This window comes from Bombina bombina, chromosome 6 (genome assembly GCF_027579735.1).
Source record: "Bombina bombina isolate aBomBom1 chromosome 6, aBomBom1.pri, whole genome shotgun sequence".
NCBI classification, from domain to species: domain Eukaryota; kingdom Metazoa; phylum Chordata; class Amphibia; order Anura; family Bombinatoridae; genus Bombina; species Bombina bombina.
Genome location: NC_069504.1, coordinates 380182969 through 380201924, shown reverse-complemented (window position 1 = coordinate 380201924; position 18956 = coordinate 380182969). Strand labels below are relative to the sequence as shown.

Here is an 18956-nt window from a genome sequence, read left to right as displayed (position 1 = left end):
AATTCATTGCTCACTAGCACCCTGGCATGTTGACCTGGAAGTGAGAGTGCTCATCTATGGGATTTTATATATATATGTATATATATATATATATATATATATATATATATATATATACAGGGAGTGCAGAATTATTAGGCAAATGAGTATTTTGACCACATCATCCTCTTTATGCATGTTGTCTTACTCCAAGCTGTATAGGCTCGAAAGCCTACTACCAATTAAGCATATTAGGTGATGTGCATCTCTGTAATGAGAAGGGGTGTGGTCTAATGACATCAACACCCTATATCAGGTGTGCATAATTATTAGGCAACTTCCTTTCCTTTGGCAAAATGGGTCAAAAGAAGGACTTGACAGGCTCAGAAAAGTCAAAAATAGTGAGATATCTTGCAGAGGGATGCAGCACTCTTAAAATTGCAAAGCTTCTGAAGAGTGATCATCAAACAATCAAGCGTTTCATTCAAAATAGTCAACAGGGTCGCAAGAAGCGTGTGGAAAACCCAAGGCGCAAAATAACTGCCCATGAACTGAGAAAAGTCAAGCGTGCAGCTGCCAAGATGCCACTTGCCACCAGTTTGGCCATATTTCAGAGCTGCAACATCACTGGAGTGCCCAAAAGCACAAGGTGTGCAATACTCAGAGACATGGCCAAGGTAAGAAAGGCTGAAAGATGACCACCACTGAACAAGACACACAAGCTGAAACGTCAAGACTGGGCCAAGAAATATCTCAAGACTGATTTTTCTAAGGTTTTATGGACTGATGAAATGAGAGTGAGTCTTGATGGGCCAGATGGATGGGCCCGTGGCTGGATTGGTAAAGGGCAGAGAGCTCCAGTCCGACTCAGACACCAGCAAGGTGGAGGTGGAGTACTGGTTTGGGCTGGTATAATCAAAGATGAGCTTGTGGGGCCTTTTTGGGTTGAGGATGGAGTCAAGCTCAACTCCCAGTCCTACTGCCAGTTTCTGGAAGACACCTTCTTCAAGCAGTGGTACAGGAAGAAGTCTGCATCCTTCAAGAAAAACATGATTTTCATGCAGGACAATGCTCCATCACACGCGTCCAAGTACTCCACAGCGTGGCTGGCAAGAAAGGGTATAAAAGAAGAAAATCTAATGACATGGCCTCCTTGTTCACCTGATCTGAACCCCATTGAGAACCTGTGGTCCATCATCAAATGTGAGATTTACAAGGAGGGAAAACAGTACACCTCTCTGAACAGTGTCTGGGAGGCTGTGGTTGCTGCTGCACACAATGTTGATGGTGAACAGATCAAAACACTGACAGAATCCATGGATGGCAGGCTTTTGAGTGTCCTTGCAAAGAAAGGTGGCTATATTGGTCACTGATTTGTTTTTGTTTTGTTTTTGAATGTCAGAAATGTATATTTGTGAATGTTGAGATGTTATATTGGTTTCACTGGTAAAAATAAATAATTGAAATGGGTATATATTTGTTTTTTGTTAAGTTGCCTAATAATTATGCACAGTAATAGTCACCTGCACACACAGATATCCCCCTAAAATAGTTATAACTAAAAACAAACTAAAAACTACTTCCAAAACTATTCAGCTTTGATATTAATGAGTTTTTTGGGTTCATTGAGAACATGGTTGTTGTTCAATAATAAAATTAATCCTCAAAAATACAACTTGCCTAATAATTCTGCACTCCCTGTATATATATATATATATATATATATATATATATATATATTTATATATATATATATATATATATATATATATATTTAAAAATAAATAGAACATTTTCTTCTATGTGAAGAACATTGGAATGTAAAATATTCAAAACTACCTTTGGGTTAGCGCAGTTCATCTAGCGTGGGGTCAGGATAGCGCACAAGCAATGTATTAATTTTTTTTTTATTTTCATTTTGAATGCTCCATTGAAGTCTATGGGGTCAATTTATCAAGACCGCTGCTCCATAACCTGTCCGCCTGCTCTGAGGCGGGGACAGAAATCAACCCAATCGAATATGATCAGGTTGATTGACACCCCCTGCTAGCAACCGATTAGCCGGGAATCTGCAGGGGGCGACATTGCACAAGCAGTTCACAAGAACTGCTGGTGCAATGATAAATGCCGACAGAGTATGCTGTCGGCATTTATCGATGTGCAGCGGACATGATACCCTACATTGTATCATGTCCGCTCGCAGATTAATAAATTGACCCCTATGGGGAGAAGTTAAAGCAGTCGCAAAATACAAAGTCCTGAAGTTTATTACTTGCAATAAAAGTTTACTTATGGTGAGTGAAAGCACTAACTAGCGCACCACTTGTAATCTGGATACAAATCTTAAAATAACGTAACACCAGGTTTAAATCTGATGCAGACAATTTTGCATCAAAGTTAACTTTAAATCTCATTTCTGTGTTACAGAGCATGTGACTTTATATTTCTAATATAAATATGATTCTATTTCAATTACAAGTGACTTAGTTTATATCTTCAATGTCACCTTTACTGATACTTACAATATATTGTTCACATGCACTGATAAGGCCGTCTGCCTCATATTTGTGTTTCTATGGAGTCACTAAGGCTGGTGTCTGGCCCCTTCCTTTTTAGTTATTTAATAAAGTTTAAATTGCCAAAGTTTACTTAGGGAGTTGTTTTTAAAAACAGATACAGTATATATGTCTTATGTTACAGACACCAAGCTCAAAATAAATCTTTTTTCCTATTGTAGATTTTTCTTTCCAGCTTTTCTGTATTGATAGTAATAAGTAAAAGAATTTACTCCTGGAACAAACATTTCCGATCATATTTGTTAATCACATTTATATTTATAACAGCTTTAGATCAATTGTATATGTAAGCATACCTATGTATTGAACTCACCACATATAACTTTGTTACAAGCATTGCTGCAGACACTGTTTCAATTTAGAAAAAAGGAAGACACAGAGGCGCCAATATGGCCTAGTAACGTCTATACAGAAGAATATTCAATGCGATATAGGATGGTACTCACAAAGATGAAGCACCCAATGGTGCAAATGGTACAGACTGTATCAATTAGCAGTGGTCCAGCTCACTGTGTGCCAGCAAATAATGCACTCGATCAAACAGCAAACCAGGCATCTGTTCCTGTGAGTGATAAAACACATCTCCCATAGCCTAGTACAGTATAAACAGGCAAAAGTCACACTTATTGGTCACACTTACAATAAGGGGTGCACCTCCAGGTGCAGTAAAGGCAAGCTAGGACCTTTCAGTCGCCCAGTAGACTGTGCTAATGTATATAAGAATCCCCAGGATAACAGCAAGTGTATCATTAAAACAAAATGTTATTAAAACAAAGAAACGCGTTTCTCAGCCCCTCTAAGGCTGTTTCCTCAGGATATACAATAAAAATATGAATTGATACACTTGCTATATAAACCCTTAATACACCTGTGATAGGTTAATTGATACAGGTCCACCCCCCTTTAATCCTAAACCATCTGTGAGAACATGTTCATTGACAACCACATACTAGCCTCTACACAGCTGAAATATAATCTTAGTGATGATGTCACTATAGAGGCAACGCTAAACCCTATTTCATTTAGACATAAGCTAAATGCATGAACCTACTGTATCTAATATAAATGATTGTTCCCTATGCAAAACTTCATTTGAATAATAAGGGGATCTAATCTATCTAAAAATATATTGAAATATATTAAAAACATTATAAAAACATTAGGGAATCTCCCTCTGTGTGTGCACTAAACCACAGCTGAATATGATCAGTCAGTGGATCTATTTAACCTGGTCTTGGACGTCTCTGCAGAGCGATTATAAAAGGATAGAAAGTAATATAATAAAATAATGACAAATATCCAACTTCTCTGACTGTTCTAAAAGATGGTAATAATTAACATAGCAGCTTGAGAAACACTGGCAGTTTTGTCGGGGAGGTGTATGTGTGTATTAGTCCAATCAACAGTGGCTAAAGCGACGTGTGTGATGATGTGTATGCATGATGCTAGACACATCACTCTTTCACATAATTTGGCCATCAAATAAATGCCAGTAAGCACTGGACTAGCCATAGTAATATTTAGAGATATACATCACGAACAACGTATGTCAAAATGTAAAAAGACCTCAAAATAACAAATGATGGGGACCCCTTCTCCCTATATCCATACTAGTGGTCAGAACGATGAAAACACTAGGGAGATGAGAACAAAAGGTCCCTCCCCCAAAAGTGCACAAACCTAAGACCAAAGGTTATTGGGTGAACTGTCCTCACAAGCATAACATGCTTGCGCAACAGGCAGTGGGAATTCATTCGAAAAGTATGTCAGATATGTAGTGAAACAATAACTACTGTGGGGATTATCTAAATAACGGCACAAGTGTGTACAAACGTAGGTTAGTCCATATAAAGTTAAAATAGTGACAATCTATGACGAGGGAAAACCCTACCTAGGTATCCCAATGACAGGGGCAAAGAGTATAATTAACTATAATTGTGACTGTATACCATATAGGACGTGATGTGGCATCAGTGTAAATGGTTGTGAAAGGTATTGGTGTGTGACGGGATAATGTAATATCCTTCTTAAAAAAGGTATAATAGTGATGTCATAAAACATAAAAATTTGGGTTCACGATTGGCGAACGCGAACTTCTGCAAATGTTCGGGAACCGGGCGAACCACCATAGACCCACAGGGACTCTTTCTGGCCACAATAGTGATGGAAAAGTTGTTTCAAGGGGACTAACACCTGGACTGTGGCATGCCGGAGGGGGATCCATGGCAAAACTCCCATGGAAAATTACATAGTTGATGCAGAGTCTGGTTTTAATCCATAAAGGGCATAAATCACCTAACATTCCTAAATTGTTTGGAATAACGTGCTTTAAATCATCAGGTATGATGTTGTATCGATCAGGTATTGTAAGGGTTACGCCCACTTCACAGTGCGCGGTGTAGGTGATATACCTGTCCTGATCATGCTTTGCAGACCAGGTATCAGTGGTCAGATGGACCCTTGCCCCAACACTGTGTGCCAGACATGCCATTATAGCAGACTTATATGGCTTTGGCATTGCTTTTTGGTAATTAGAAGGCTGCTAAATGCCACTGCGCACCACACCTGTTTTATGCCCAGCAGTGAAGGGGTTAATTAGGGAGCATGTAGGCAGCTTGTAGAGTTAATTTTAGCTTAAGTGTAGTGTAGTAGACAACCCAAAGTATTGATCTAGGCCCATTTTGGTATATTTAATGCCACCATTTCACCGCCAAATGCGATCAAATAAAAAAAAATTGTTCACTTTTTCACAAACTTTAGGTTTCTCACAGAAATTATTTACAAACAACTTATGCAATTATGGCATAAATGGTTGTAAATGCTTCTCTGGGATCCCCTTTGTTCAGAAATAGCAGACTTATATGGCTTTGGCGTTGCTTTTTGGTAATAAGAAGGCTGCTAAATGCCACTGCGAACCACACGTGTTTTATGCCCAGCAGTGAAGGGGTTAATTAGGGAGCATGTAGGCAGCTTGTAGAGTTAATTTTAGCTTAAGTGTAGTGTAGTAGACAACCCAAAGTATTGATCTAGGCCCATTTTGGTATATTTAATGCCACCATTTCACCGCCAAATCCGATTAATTAAAAAAAAAATTCACTTTTTCACAAACTTTAGGTTTCTCACAGAAATTATTTACAAACAACTTATGCAATTATGGCATAAATGGTTGTAAATGCTTCTCTGGGATCCCCTTTGTTCAGAAATAGCAGACTTATATGGCTTTGGTGTTGCTTTTTGGTAATTAGAAGGCTGCTAAATGCTACTGCGCACCACACATGTTTTATGCTCAGCAGTGAAAGGGTTAATTAGGGAGCATGTAGGGAGCTTGTAGAGTTAATTTTTAGCTTAAGTGTAGTGTAGTAGACCAGGGGTCGCCAACCTTTCGAACCTCAGGGACCACTAAACTCACAATTTTGAATCATGTGGACCACTAACATAATTTTTTTTTAAAAGGAACAAACCTCTATAATGCATATATATATATATATATATATATATATATATATATATATATTATATATATATATATGTATATATATATATATATATATATATATATATATATATATATATATATATATATATATATACACATACTGTACATAAATAGTATAACCATAGCTAAGTTTACATTATGTATATATTTTTACGCATTTTTAAGAATTATATTTTGGAATTAACTAACTGAATGACAGAACTGAAAGCATACCTCCAAATGACAGATGAAAGGTGAGTGCCAACTTTTGAGCTGGTGGGAAAAAAATAATTATGTTTAAATTATTCAAAACTACTTGATCATGGACAGACATTGGAGTCATAAATTAAGTTTATATCAGAAATCTCTCAATATGGATGTGAGCTAACCCTGACTGATGTTACTGACAATTATTATAATACTGGTGGGATATGGCTGATCTGCTGGATGGCAATTACTGGAATTCAGGTGGCTTTGTGGGTGGGAAAATTATTTAATGGCTTTGTGTGCGGGAAAATTATTAGAATAAAATTAATATTTAGTAAAAAATTAAAAAAAGAAGATGGAGGGGAGTAAGACAAACAGTGATGTAAGTCCATGTGAGGGAATTAGGAAAACTACTACAAAGAGACAGATAAAGGGAAGAAAATAAATGAAATATAAGAGAGATTTTTTTTTTTTTTTTTTAAAGATTTTCTTTTTATATATATATTTAATTCCACTATTTCAAGTCAATACTATACCAACCTCTGCTGGCTTTAGAATGGAAACATCTTCCTCTGAGCAGCGCGCCGGGTGGGAGGAGTTAAAAATACAATCTAGCTACCCAAGTTGCGCAGTACTACGCAAAGTGCATAGGGAGATTGTAATTTAACTCCTCCTCTGTCGGTTTTCACTGATGTCCAGCCAGGCACTGTAGGGAGTTGCGGCGCGACGGTGGTGACACCATCAGAGGAGATTCATTCCTGCTTGATGGTGTCAAGGACCACCAACATCTTCTCGTGGACCACTAGTGGTCCACGGACCACTGGTTGGCGACCGCTGTAGCAGACAACCCAAAGTATTGATCTAGGCTCATTTTTGGTATATTTCATGCCACTATTTCACCCCCAAATGCGATCAAATTTAAAAAAAACTTATTTTTTTTCACAATTTTAGGTTTCTCACTGAAATTATTTACAAACAGCTTGTGCAATTATGGCACAAATGGTTGTAAATGCTTCTCTGGGTTCCCCTTTGTTCAGAAATTGCAGACATATATGACTTTGGCTTTGCTTTCTGGTAATTAGAATGATGCTAAATGCTGCTGCGCATCACACGTGTATTATGGCTAGCAGTGAAGGGGTTAATTAGGTAGTATGTAGGGAGCTTGCAGGTTTAATTTTAGCTTTAGTGTAGAGATCAGCCTCCCACCTGACACATCAGACCCCCTGATCCCTCCCAAACAGCTCCCTTCCCTCACCCACCCCACCCAACAATTGTCCCCGCCATCTTAAGTACTGGCAGAAAGTCTGCCAGTACTAAAAGAAAAGGTTTTTACATTTTTTTTAATTTTTTTAGCATATTTACATATGCTGTGGTGTAGCATCCCCCTTAGACCCCAACCTCCTTGATCCCTCCCCATCTGCCTTATTGGCGGCCATCTTGGGTACTGGCAGCTGTCTGCTATTATTTCACAGTCAAAAAAAAAAAAGTGTTGTTTTTTTTTAAATGTACACTACTGTTACACCAGATATGAGTGGTGGCACTGGGAAAGTGGGCACAGTATACGCTGTGAGCCTGACACACAAGCTGACAGACAGGCAACTGCAATTAGATTACACAGGAAAAAAAAAACAGACTGATGTTCTAGCCCTAAAAATGGCTTTTTGGGGTGCTGTCCTTACAGCAGAGATCAGATGAGTCCTTCAGGACTGTAATGGACACTGAATACACTAGACTAGCTATCGATTTCCCTATTAAATCAGCAGCAGGTACACTGTCCCTCCTCTCACTAAGAATGCAGCTTCCGAATGAATCTAAAATGGATGCTGTCCAGGAGGTGGGAGGGTCTGGGAGGGAGGGTCTGCTGCTGATTGTCTGGAATGTGTCTTCTGACTGTGAGGTACAGGGTCAAAGTTTACTCAATGATGAGGAATAGGGGGCGGACTGAACATCTCATATGTTCGCCGGCCGCGAACATGTTATATTCGCCGGGAACTATTCGCCGGCAAACACTAGATATAAATATACTAATAATGATGATAGTGTATAAAATGCAAATGTGATATAAAGCCAGTGTATTAGTGCATCCTGTGTCTGAATAATTGGTCTGCAGAGACATCCAAGACCAGGCTAAATAGATCCACTGTGTAGAAAGATAGATGGTGCTGGTCTGTAAAATTATTTTTTCTCTAATAATGAAGAGAAAAAAAAGGGCTTGAGGTATATATAGCTACCAGATAAATATGGGTGCAGTATACTCACTCCATATGCTGCAGTAGTTCAGCTCCAAAATTTAAAAACAGGAATAAAAAAGTGGTAAAGACAAATGACTGAATAATTCAGTTATTTGTCCTTACCACTTTTTTATTCCTGTTTTAAATTTTGCTCTTGATAAAGACGTTTAAACGTTGAAACGCGTTGAGCTATTAAAAAACATATCTTTTTATGAAAGTTGAAAGACTGCTGACTTCTTTCTTCACTGTATCAAGCCGGATTTTCTGTTTCAAGGAGTAAGTTACTACTTTGTTTATCCTATGCACACTGGATTATTTGTCATTTGAGTCTCCATCTATTTACAGCCAAATAGCAGGCTTCACATGAACACAGCATATCCTATTTTGGAGACACACGTTCTTGGAGCTGAACTACTGCAGCATATGGAGTGAGTATACTGCACCCATATTTATCTGGTAGCTATATATACCTCAAGCCCTTTTTTTGCTCTTCATTATTAGAGAAAAAATGATTTTACAGACCAGCGCCATCTATCTTTCTACAACGTTATATCTACACAGTCCCAGAGGAGAGACTGTAAGAAGGCTGTGGTCTACCCTAAAAGGAGAGTATTAGTTCTTAGTTTGTGAACACATTTGTTTATCTATTTATATTGTATATTTATTTACATTGTGTATATTTTTTGCTTGTATTTCTAAATAGATCCACTGACTGATCATATTAAGCTGTGGTTTAGTGCACACACAGAGGGAGAATCCCTAATGTTTTTATAATGTTTTTAATATATTTCAATATATTTTTAGATAGATTAGATCCCCTTATTATTCAAATGCAGTTTTGCATAGGGAACAATCATTTATATTAGATAGGTTCATGCATTTAGCTTATGTCTAAATGAAATAGGGTTTAGCCTTGTCTCTATAGTGACATCATTACTAAGATTATATTTCAGTTGTGTAGAGGCTAGTATGGGGTTGTCAATGAACATGTTAACACAGATGGTTTAGGATTCAAGGGGGTGGGTCTGTATCAATTAACCTATCACAGGTGTATTAAGGATTTATATAGCAAGTGTATCAATTCATATTTTTATTGTATAGCCTGAGGAAACAGCCTTAGAGGGGCTGAGAAACCTGTTGCTTTGTTTTAATAACATTTTGTTTTAATGATACACTTGCTGTTATCCTGGGGATTCTTATATACATTGTGTGGCTGGTGAGTGGAACCCTTCAACGCCTGAGCACTGTCTTCTGGGCAACTGAGAGGTCCCAGCTTGCCTTTACTGCACCTGGAGGTGCGCTCTTTATTGTAAGTGTGACCAATAAGTGTGAATTTTGCCTGTTTATACTGTACTAGGCTATGGGAGCTGTGTTTTATCACTCACAGGAACAGATGCCTGGTTTGCTGTTTTTTTGATTGAGTGCTTTATTTGCTGGCACACAGTGAGCTGGACCACTGCCAATTGACCCAGTCTGCACCACTTGCACCATTGGGTGCTTCATCTTTGTGAGTACCATCCTATATCACAATGAATATTCTTCTGTATAGACGTTACTAGGCCATATTGGCGCCTCTGTGTCCTCCTTTTTTTTCCAGATCATTTATCACCAGGGACTGACCATCCTTTTGACAGAGTGCTGCCTCTTGTTGGATGTTAAGGACTTTATATATGCAATACATTCTGTTGTGCTATACCTTGATTTGATGTGTTGCTCATATTATTTCTTGGAGATTTTTGCTACAGGATTTGTATTTAGGAAGCTCCCCCTATGAGAATATCTTTGTTGCTTATATGTCCCTTATACTGTTGCAATTTAGTGCTTAAAATGTGCACGTTCCTGAGCAAACCTCAGTATTTTATGGAAAGGAGATAACTTTCAACAAAGGATACCAAGCGGAACATTAACCTTTTAGCTTCTGTGCCTCTTTAATAAAAATGTAAAAATAATATTGGTACTTTTTAGCAGTTTCAATGTACACTTTTTTTCCTGTTTTTCAAGCTTTTAAAAGCCGCATTCTGAATTATGCCATAACAGATTTAAGTTATGTAAATGATACAGACACAACTGAATTACGACAGAAATGGAAGAAAAGAGTTGCTCTACCAAATGCTGCTTCTTTGTACTTTAAAATTATTTAAATTAATAGCAACACAATCTGTTAAAAAAATAAAATTCCGATGATTAGCTGCCAAATCTTAATTTGCTTTAAAGGAACATGTTAGTCATTTTAGAAAGTATTTTTTTTATAAACAATATATTATGTATTTCCTTAACATATGGCTTAATAATACTCTATCAGAGTTTGCCGTGCTTGTAATACAATTAACTCTTATCGGCTACTTGCCTGAGTACATTGCCCCCTTAAAGGGACAGTAAAGTCAAAATTAAACTTTCTCGTTTCAGACAGAGCATGTTATTTTAAACAACTTTTTCTGTTTACTTCAAATATCTAACTTGCTTTGTTCCCTTTGTATTCTTTGTTGAACATCATACCTAGGTAGGATCAGAAGCACCAATGCACTATTTGTAATTAGCTGCTGATAGGTAGCTGCACATATAAACCTATTGTCATTGGATTACAGATGTGTTTAGCTAACTCCCAGTAGTATATTGTTGGTTCTTCAGCAAAGGATACCAAAAGAATCTCATTTGATAATAGAAGTAAATTTAAAAGCTTTAAATAAAAAAAAAAAGTATGCTCTTACCAAATTATCAAAAATTTTGTTTTTCAAATTCTTTTGCTGTTATATCAGATTCAGCAGCAATGCCTTAAATATATTGAAAATTGCACTTTTAGGTTTATTCTAGCTAATAAAAATTTAAAATGTCAGTATATAAATATTACCCTTTGTGTACAGAAAGAAAGATAAGATAAGTTGGCATTTTTTTATATAAAGAGATAAGTTAAGGAGTCCTACTCTTTCTGCAGGCTACCCACAGGTATTTTGTATAGAACAATGGACTCTGGTTTCAATGAGCAAACCTAGCAAAAACCTTTTAAAAAAAAAAAAAAAAAAAAAAAGCAATTTCCAGTATATGTAATACTGAGCAGCTGGTATAGCAAATCTTTAAGGGGAAACCAATATTACAGTACTGTGCCCCTTTCTCCCACTCCCAGTGCTATACTGTGCATAGGGAGAGGAAACATTTCAGACATGCAGTAACCATATAAAATCTGTGCAATTTGTTATTCAAAGGATGAAAATCTGAGTACTCCATAATAAATATTTCACATATAAATGCATACAAACCCAAGATGCTTTTATATTTGCCGCATAACACACACCCATATTTTTTTATATATTTTTAGAAATATGTGTAAAAATAAGTGGTCTTATATGTTTGGATGTGCCCAATACCTGTTTTTGTCTTATAGTTATTTTGGTCATTTTGGCAGCACTCCAACAATATGTGTGCTTAACCAAACCCCCTTGTTGTATTTCTTAAATTTAAGGGAGACTGACCAAATCCCTTTTGGTTAAAGCACACCACCCTGCTCAGGTGTGTTCCAGACTATGTAATTGAGTTATATACTGTATATATAAAGCCAGGGAGTCTCATTATGTGCAGTCTTGATTTTAGGCATAGTACTGCAGTGTTGGAATTCTATTTTGGTATATTAGAATCAAATGATTCAGCCCAGTAAGGCTAAACTTTATAGTGTTAGGACCAGTCTATTTTGGGACACCTTGTAAGTGGTGACTGGCTGGGCCAAATATGTTCATATTGTGTGACTAAGATCCCAACTTTTTAAAAAATTAATAAAAAATAAGCAGGCAATATGTTAAAAATATGTGTAAAAAAAGTGGTCTTATGTGTTTGGATGTGCGCCAATACCTGTTTTTGTCTTATAGTTATACAATATATATATATATATATATATATATATATATATATATATATATATATATATATATATATATATATATATATATATATATATATATATATATATATATATATATATATTATCTTGAATAGCAGAAGAAAAAAGCCGGCACGTCTCCCAGGAAACAATAAAAAGCGATCTTTATTTCAAACAATTTAAAATAAGTAGGAATGCAAAGCTAGGATGTATGCTTTACATGTTTTGGCATTTCAGCCTTAAACATAAGCATACTCCCAGATAAAATTGGCTAAAATAAATAGTGCTTGCCCCTTACTTATTGGATGAATTAGACATGTGACGAATAGTACCTGGATGCACCTGTGGGCAGAAACCTAAGGTGGAATTAAATGGTTATATGAACACTGAACTTTATCTGTCAGGTCAAACTAAATGGCAACATAAATTAAAGTGCATTAATAATTTATCACACCTTACTGGTGTAGTTACAGTAGTCTTCAATAGGCATAGACTTTTGATTAATAAACTGTGAAGTAAATGGAATATAAGATAACACAAAAAAGACTGTCTGTAATTTTCTCTGACAAGTAAAATTTTAAACTTAGAGTGATGTATATTAGCAACAATGGTAGTGGCAATTGTATTATATATTCAGTATGGAATATGGTAGTGGCAATTTTATTATATATTCAGTATGGAATACAGACAATATAGAAAACTTATAAGGTAAATATATAAATAAATGTGAGTGTAAATAAATATTGTATACAGTTACACTCATGTGATAAGAGCTCAGGACTAAAAATCAGATAAGTATAAATGACACTACATTATAATAATTATAATGTCAATTTATAAATGTGAGTGTAAATGAATTTTATATACAGCTACACTCATGTGATGAAAGTTCAGGACTGAAAATCAGATAAGTATCAATGACACTACATTGTAATAATTATAATGTCATAATTAAAGATACTATTCCCAAAAGCTGATTAAATCAAAAAAGGAGATGTAACCTTTAGGTATTCTGGTATCCAAATTAAAAATCCAGAATGCCTCACGTTTCAAGAGTAGTTTGCCAATATTGCCCCCACGTTTAGGCAATTTGACAGCCTCAATGACCATCCATTTCAGTGTTCTGTTATCACTGTTGTGTTCCTGAATGAAATGTTTCGCCAATTCAGAGCATCCATCTTTCCTTTTGATGTCAGAGAGGTGTTGCCTAATTCTCTCTCTGACCTCACGGATTGTGCCCCCATTGCAGTTCCACGGACCTAGAGATAGTAGGAGTCTTGAAATGTGAAATAATTATGAGTGAAAAGGAACTCAGTGACCTCGACTAAGTAATCAACAAAGGTAGGAGTATAGTCAGTGTTATTCTGTAAAAAATATTTGATTGCTCTTAAACCCACGCAATGTGGATAGAGGAATATAAAGAAACTACGTCTACTGTAAGCCAGTAGTCGTGAGAATCGCACTGAAATTTCTCAAACCTCTGTAAGACCTGTTTCATGTCTCTTAAATAACTCGGGAGAGCCAGAACTAAAGGCTGTAAGATGCTATCCAACCATTCAGATAGCTTCTCACACAATGAGCCTATTCCGGACACTATAGGCCGGCCTTTAACATCTTCCAAGGACTTATGTACCTTTGGGAGTACATGGAAGATGGGAACAATAGGTTGTTGAACAAAGAGAAATTTAAAAGTGTCCTCCTTGTACACATGCCCTTAGAGAGATACAACTGCACCTCACTGACGAGGCCCTCAGAAGGCCGACACGATCGTCTGGGGTTGTTGCTTCCCTTGTTCAGAGAAGAATTGCCTGGTATTTCGGCGCTGGACTGTCATTGGGAAGGATCAGACTGATATGCTACAGGATATTTTTTCTCTGTGAAGGGGCATAGTGTGCTAAAAGAATGCGCACTATATATATATATATATATATATATATATATATATATATATTTTAAAATTGCTTCACAACTTTCCCCCTTTCACTACCCTTAGGTTCTGTGTTGTGTATGAGGGCATCAGAACAAGGCTCCCATTGTAGCCTATGGAAGAACGCTCTCTTGAGCATAATGCTTCCATGCAATGCAAATGCAAGGTTCCGTTTTAATTGCACCTAACCCGTAATACCTGCGCACATTTGCGTGCGCTGGTATTAAAAAGTGGAGCACAAATATTGCTTTAGCTAAATCTGGCCCTAAATTGCCAAATTGTACAATCACTTTAAGTAGATGTAAACACGTAAAAGCATGTTTATGCAATATTCATATTTAATAACATATTATACTGTGTATTTACTGTAAATATTTCACATTCCAATGTTCTTCACATAGGAGAATATGTCCTATGTATTTATATATATATATATATATATATATATATATATATATATATATATATATATATATATATATATATATATAAAAGCATCCAAAGAGCGGGGGGCGGAGCCAGCTTCAGTGGCAGACAGACGTGTTTTTATGAAGCTCCTCACTTCCAGCTATAATTACACAATATAATTTATCTATAAGGGATCTAAATCTTTTCTCCACTAGCTCAAATAGTACATGCTGTCTCCTGGGCTCCTGAAAACGCTGAAAACGCTAAAAAGGAATTAGTTTATGAATATAAGTCTGAGCTATCTCCCTAAACTACGCCATGCGGTCTCTACAGGAGCTGCCTAACATGGCTGGTATGGAGGCCATAGACTCGTGGGAGCAGCGCACTCGGCTTCTCATAGAGGGGCACTTTCAGGCCATGAAGGAGGATATCATTCTTTTGATCTCTGCTTTCACGCCACCATCAGAATATCAAGCAGCGGACACTGAATTTATTATATATAGCAGGTCCTCTGCTCCAACGGACGTGGATACAGAGGCGATAAAGCACAGTGAAACCCTCACCGCACACGGCGACATGCTGCCTAAGCCGATGCTAGTTCCAGATAGTCACTCATCTAAGTCTCGTGTCAATGGACCTAGCTTGGGAAGGTACAGACATCCCTGTCGCATACCCGGAGAGGTCGCTTGTCTTTTGGGCTCTGGCAGTCTTGGAGAGGGTCCCCAGACGCATTCGAGTCTGACACAGATCCCTATTACACACAAGTCAGCTGTGAGCTCCCAGTCCCTCCCCGAGGGTATTTTAGGCAACGCTCTAGGACTCCATGGCCCAAACCATGACCCGGTTAAGGATACAACAAGACTCACAGATTTCCTAACTGCGACCGCACCGCAATTGAGTTGCAGAGCTCAACCTTCCATCCGGCATAGATGTGTAGTCAGAGTGGGCTAAAGTAGCGGTAAGAGCGGTCAGCGGAGCTAGCAAGTCCTCAGTACTCAGAATATGCTGCTCCCCTGACACAGACATGCTGGCTCTCCCCACCGGGTTAGCATTATATTGAATAAAGGAGTCACTCGCAGAAATAGGAACGCTACAACTTGTAATATATTATAAGTAACATAACTATATCTTTTTCTCTGTGACTGAGAATTACATGAAGGTCTTCACATAGACGCTTGGTTATTTCGCTACTTCTCCACCCCTGATAAACTCATTTTTCAGTCTTTAATAGTGTCTACTATATATTCCCCTTAATCTTTAATGACAGCGACATACAATTTCCCTTACTTGGAGTGTCCCTCTGTGACATGTTGAGACTGTTCTGATTATGATTAACCACTTATTGTTATTTGCTCTTTATGTTGGCATACTCAGCCCAATATAATAAGTTAGGAGCCCTCTATAATATATAGCATGCTAGCGGGTTGTGCACAAAGTTTTAGTATAAGAGGGTTTGGCTTGCTGAAGTACTTTCTAGATGTCTTAAGGTTGATTGTTAGCCTGCTCTAGCAACATAAGTTCAGAGAACCCCTTATCCTATTGAATACTGTTTCTAGAGTTTCTGATGCAAATGTCTGCCCTCTATATTACCTTTATAGCAGATGCTTAATTTTATTTGTATGCTTCTTCCTAATAACTAGTTTTTTTCTTTTTTTTTTAACTAGAATGTACATGACTGTTCTGTGACATTGAGACCTTAATTTGCTTTGTATCTTACAGTATAACTTTATGTATTGCTCTAGTTCCCCCCACACACTGCAGCCATCTTAGCAGAAGGATCACCTTCCAAATAGTTCCTGTGCCCCTAGCTTGTGCTCCATAACCTACATTATTCCTGCTGGAACTTTCTTGATACATAGATAAGAGACCAGTAGTATGATAACTATATGTTTGATGTTTTAATTGGTACTCTATGTCTATATATGTTAATTAAGCATTGGGCTTAAGCAGGATTCTGTGTCCACACACCCATGTCAAACTCTACTTTTTCTTTTGAAAAAAAAAAATATTTTGGAACTAAGGAGGCTTATCTCTACTAACTGGCTTATAACTTATATCATTAGATACCATGCCCCTGACGATAACATATGGGTTTAAGAACTGGGGATTATGTACAGGACCTTATCTGTGCTCTCTTTTCATGTATATGTCTACTTTTGGCCTTGTTTGCATACCTATTATTTACTACCATACAACTTAATATGTTTCAGTTAGAAATGTTTAAAAGTTTATAACTTACGTACTAGGGCCGGTTGATCACTCAGAAATATATAATTTATAGATTCAGATATGTAGATATTACTTCTATACCAAGGGCCTGAGTTTCAAGGTCTACAATAGGGCTAATAATATTTCATACATACAATCCTATAAATGCTTTCTTACCAGCCTGGATGATATGACTATGTTTAGAGAATAACTTGAGTAAGCTAATTATCTCATAGCTATGTGTTAATCGCCCTGGTCTCCTGTTCATATGTCCTAGCATTTGGGTAGTCCATAAGTATCACCTAGGATATGTATATATTCCCCGTGTCACTAGTTTATTCTTGGTCTCAATGCTAGAATATTACAATAACTCCAAAGCTGTAAGCAGAAGCATATTTATATCTCAGTCTAGTGAAAGCTTCAGTTCAGAGGAATATGTGTCACTCTTCGGTATTCATATTAATCACTATACCTTCTATACTACGCCATGAGCGTAGTACCTTTCTCCTCTCGTACATATGAGTGTATCTGGAACCATCCCTTCTTACTTTATTCCCAGCACATCTAATGAGCTAAAAGTCACCCCCTGTATTCACTCAAAATATTGCACTCTCATACAAAGCTTGACATCTTTATGTTAGAGGTGTAAACTTTACTACCCCACCTTTATAAGAGGAAACAGAGGAAAGGGGACTGAAATATCTTTTAGTGCCCTCTATGCCTGAGTATATTTCGCTCATAGGCAATAAGTGACAGTAAGGATTATTGCTTCTACATCTATGTGTAGTAAGGAATCCTTGCTACTCCATCTATATAATTACGAAACTCTGAAGCAGTGCTTACTACTCAGTACAATTTACATGTGTTAGTCATAGTTAAAGTGGACACTGCGGATACTCTTATATAGTCTCTAATAATATCTCTCACCTCCCCTCACCTAGTTTAAATCATCTGTTTCTGTTGGGCCCCTCTCCTCCCTTTCCCGCTGGTACTGGCTGCCTGCGGGTCATATCCATATTCCTTTTTCCCACATCGCCTATAGCTGGCATCTCCCTAGGAGAGGGGCTCATCCAGAAGTCCCCTACATTCCATGTTTACTAATGCCTATATATGTCTATGTTTGTAATACCTATAGCTTGTCGCGTATGTGTATTACCTTAATGTTTATTCATTTGCCTCTACAAGTAGTTGCCCCTTGAGATTTTTCTTATTAGGTATATCTATAATATTATATCACTGGCTTTTCCTTCTCGCTTCTCCCACGAGAGCCCCCTACAGGGTTATTACTTTCTTTTTATATGAGCTTAACACTTTATCTAGATAATTACTTTACTTGGATAAAGTTATACCCCTCCCTATTAGTCATATAAACAACAGGTCCTTCCTATGATGCCCACCCTTGTAACTATACAATAAGCCCTTCACTACCAATTCCATCCTGTATGGCTCCGTCCCCCCCTCCCCATTCCCTTCCCCACTCCACTTAGAGCGGCTCTTGCCCGCTGCATTCCCTTATCCCTCTCCCCGCTAATTTGGTCCATAAGTGGCCAAACTTAAGCTAATCCACATTTGCCCCACTGTTACTAGGTTATATAGCGTTACAAATACCCTTTGTGGCAATGTGGAGATTAAATTGTATCTCTCCCCTTTCCCTACCCCCATGAAACCAACTCCCCCCCTTGCTTCTATATCTCTCAGATAAATATTTTATGGTATATTTAGCTATCAGAAGGTGGGGACATTACTCATCTACATAATATACAAAATATAAAATAGAAGTCTTAATTCTGATTGTCCAAACGCTCTGTTGCTGCCTTTCACAATTGGGAGTTTTATGCCCCCTCTACTTAGCTTTACTGCCTAGTCAACCGCCTTGCTTCTTTCTATCACTAGCCAACAATAGCCTTGTATTAGGTTGGCATAATTTGTATTGTTGACTGGGCGATATCATGTTATTAGCACTGTATCTTTCTTATCTGTCATTGTTGTTGGATGTGTCACTATTGTTCCATTTGTCTATGACTTCAATAAAAAAGTGTTTTAAAAAAAAAAAAAAAAACATCCAAAGAGAAAAGCA

General features: G+C 37.3%; 1 long non-coding RNA gene across 1 annotated transcript in view; it reads left to right on the top strand.

The window, feature by feature from the left end:
• Nucleotides 1–9691: 9691 nt before the first annotated feature.
• LOC128665084 (uncharacterized) overlaps nt 9692–18956 on the top strand; it is a 51105-nt gene continuing 41840 nt past the window's right edge. The window contains exon 1 of the long non-coding RNA XR_008402994.1: nt 9692–9777. This is a non-coding gene — a long non-coding RNA (uncharacterized LOC128665084). The remainder of the gene's footprint in view (nt 9778–18956) is intronic.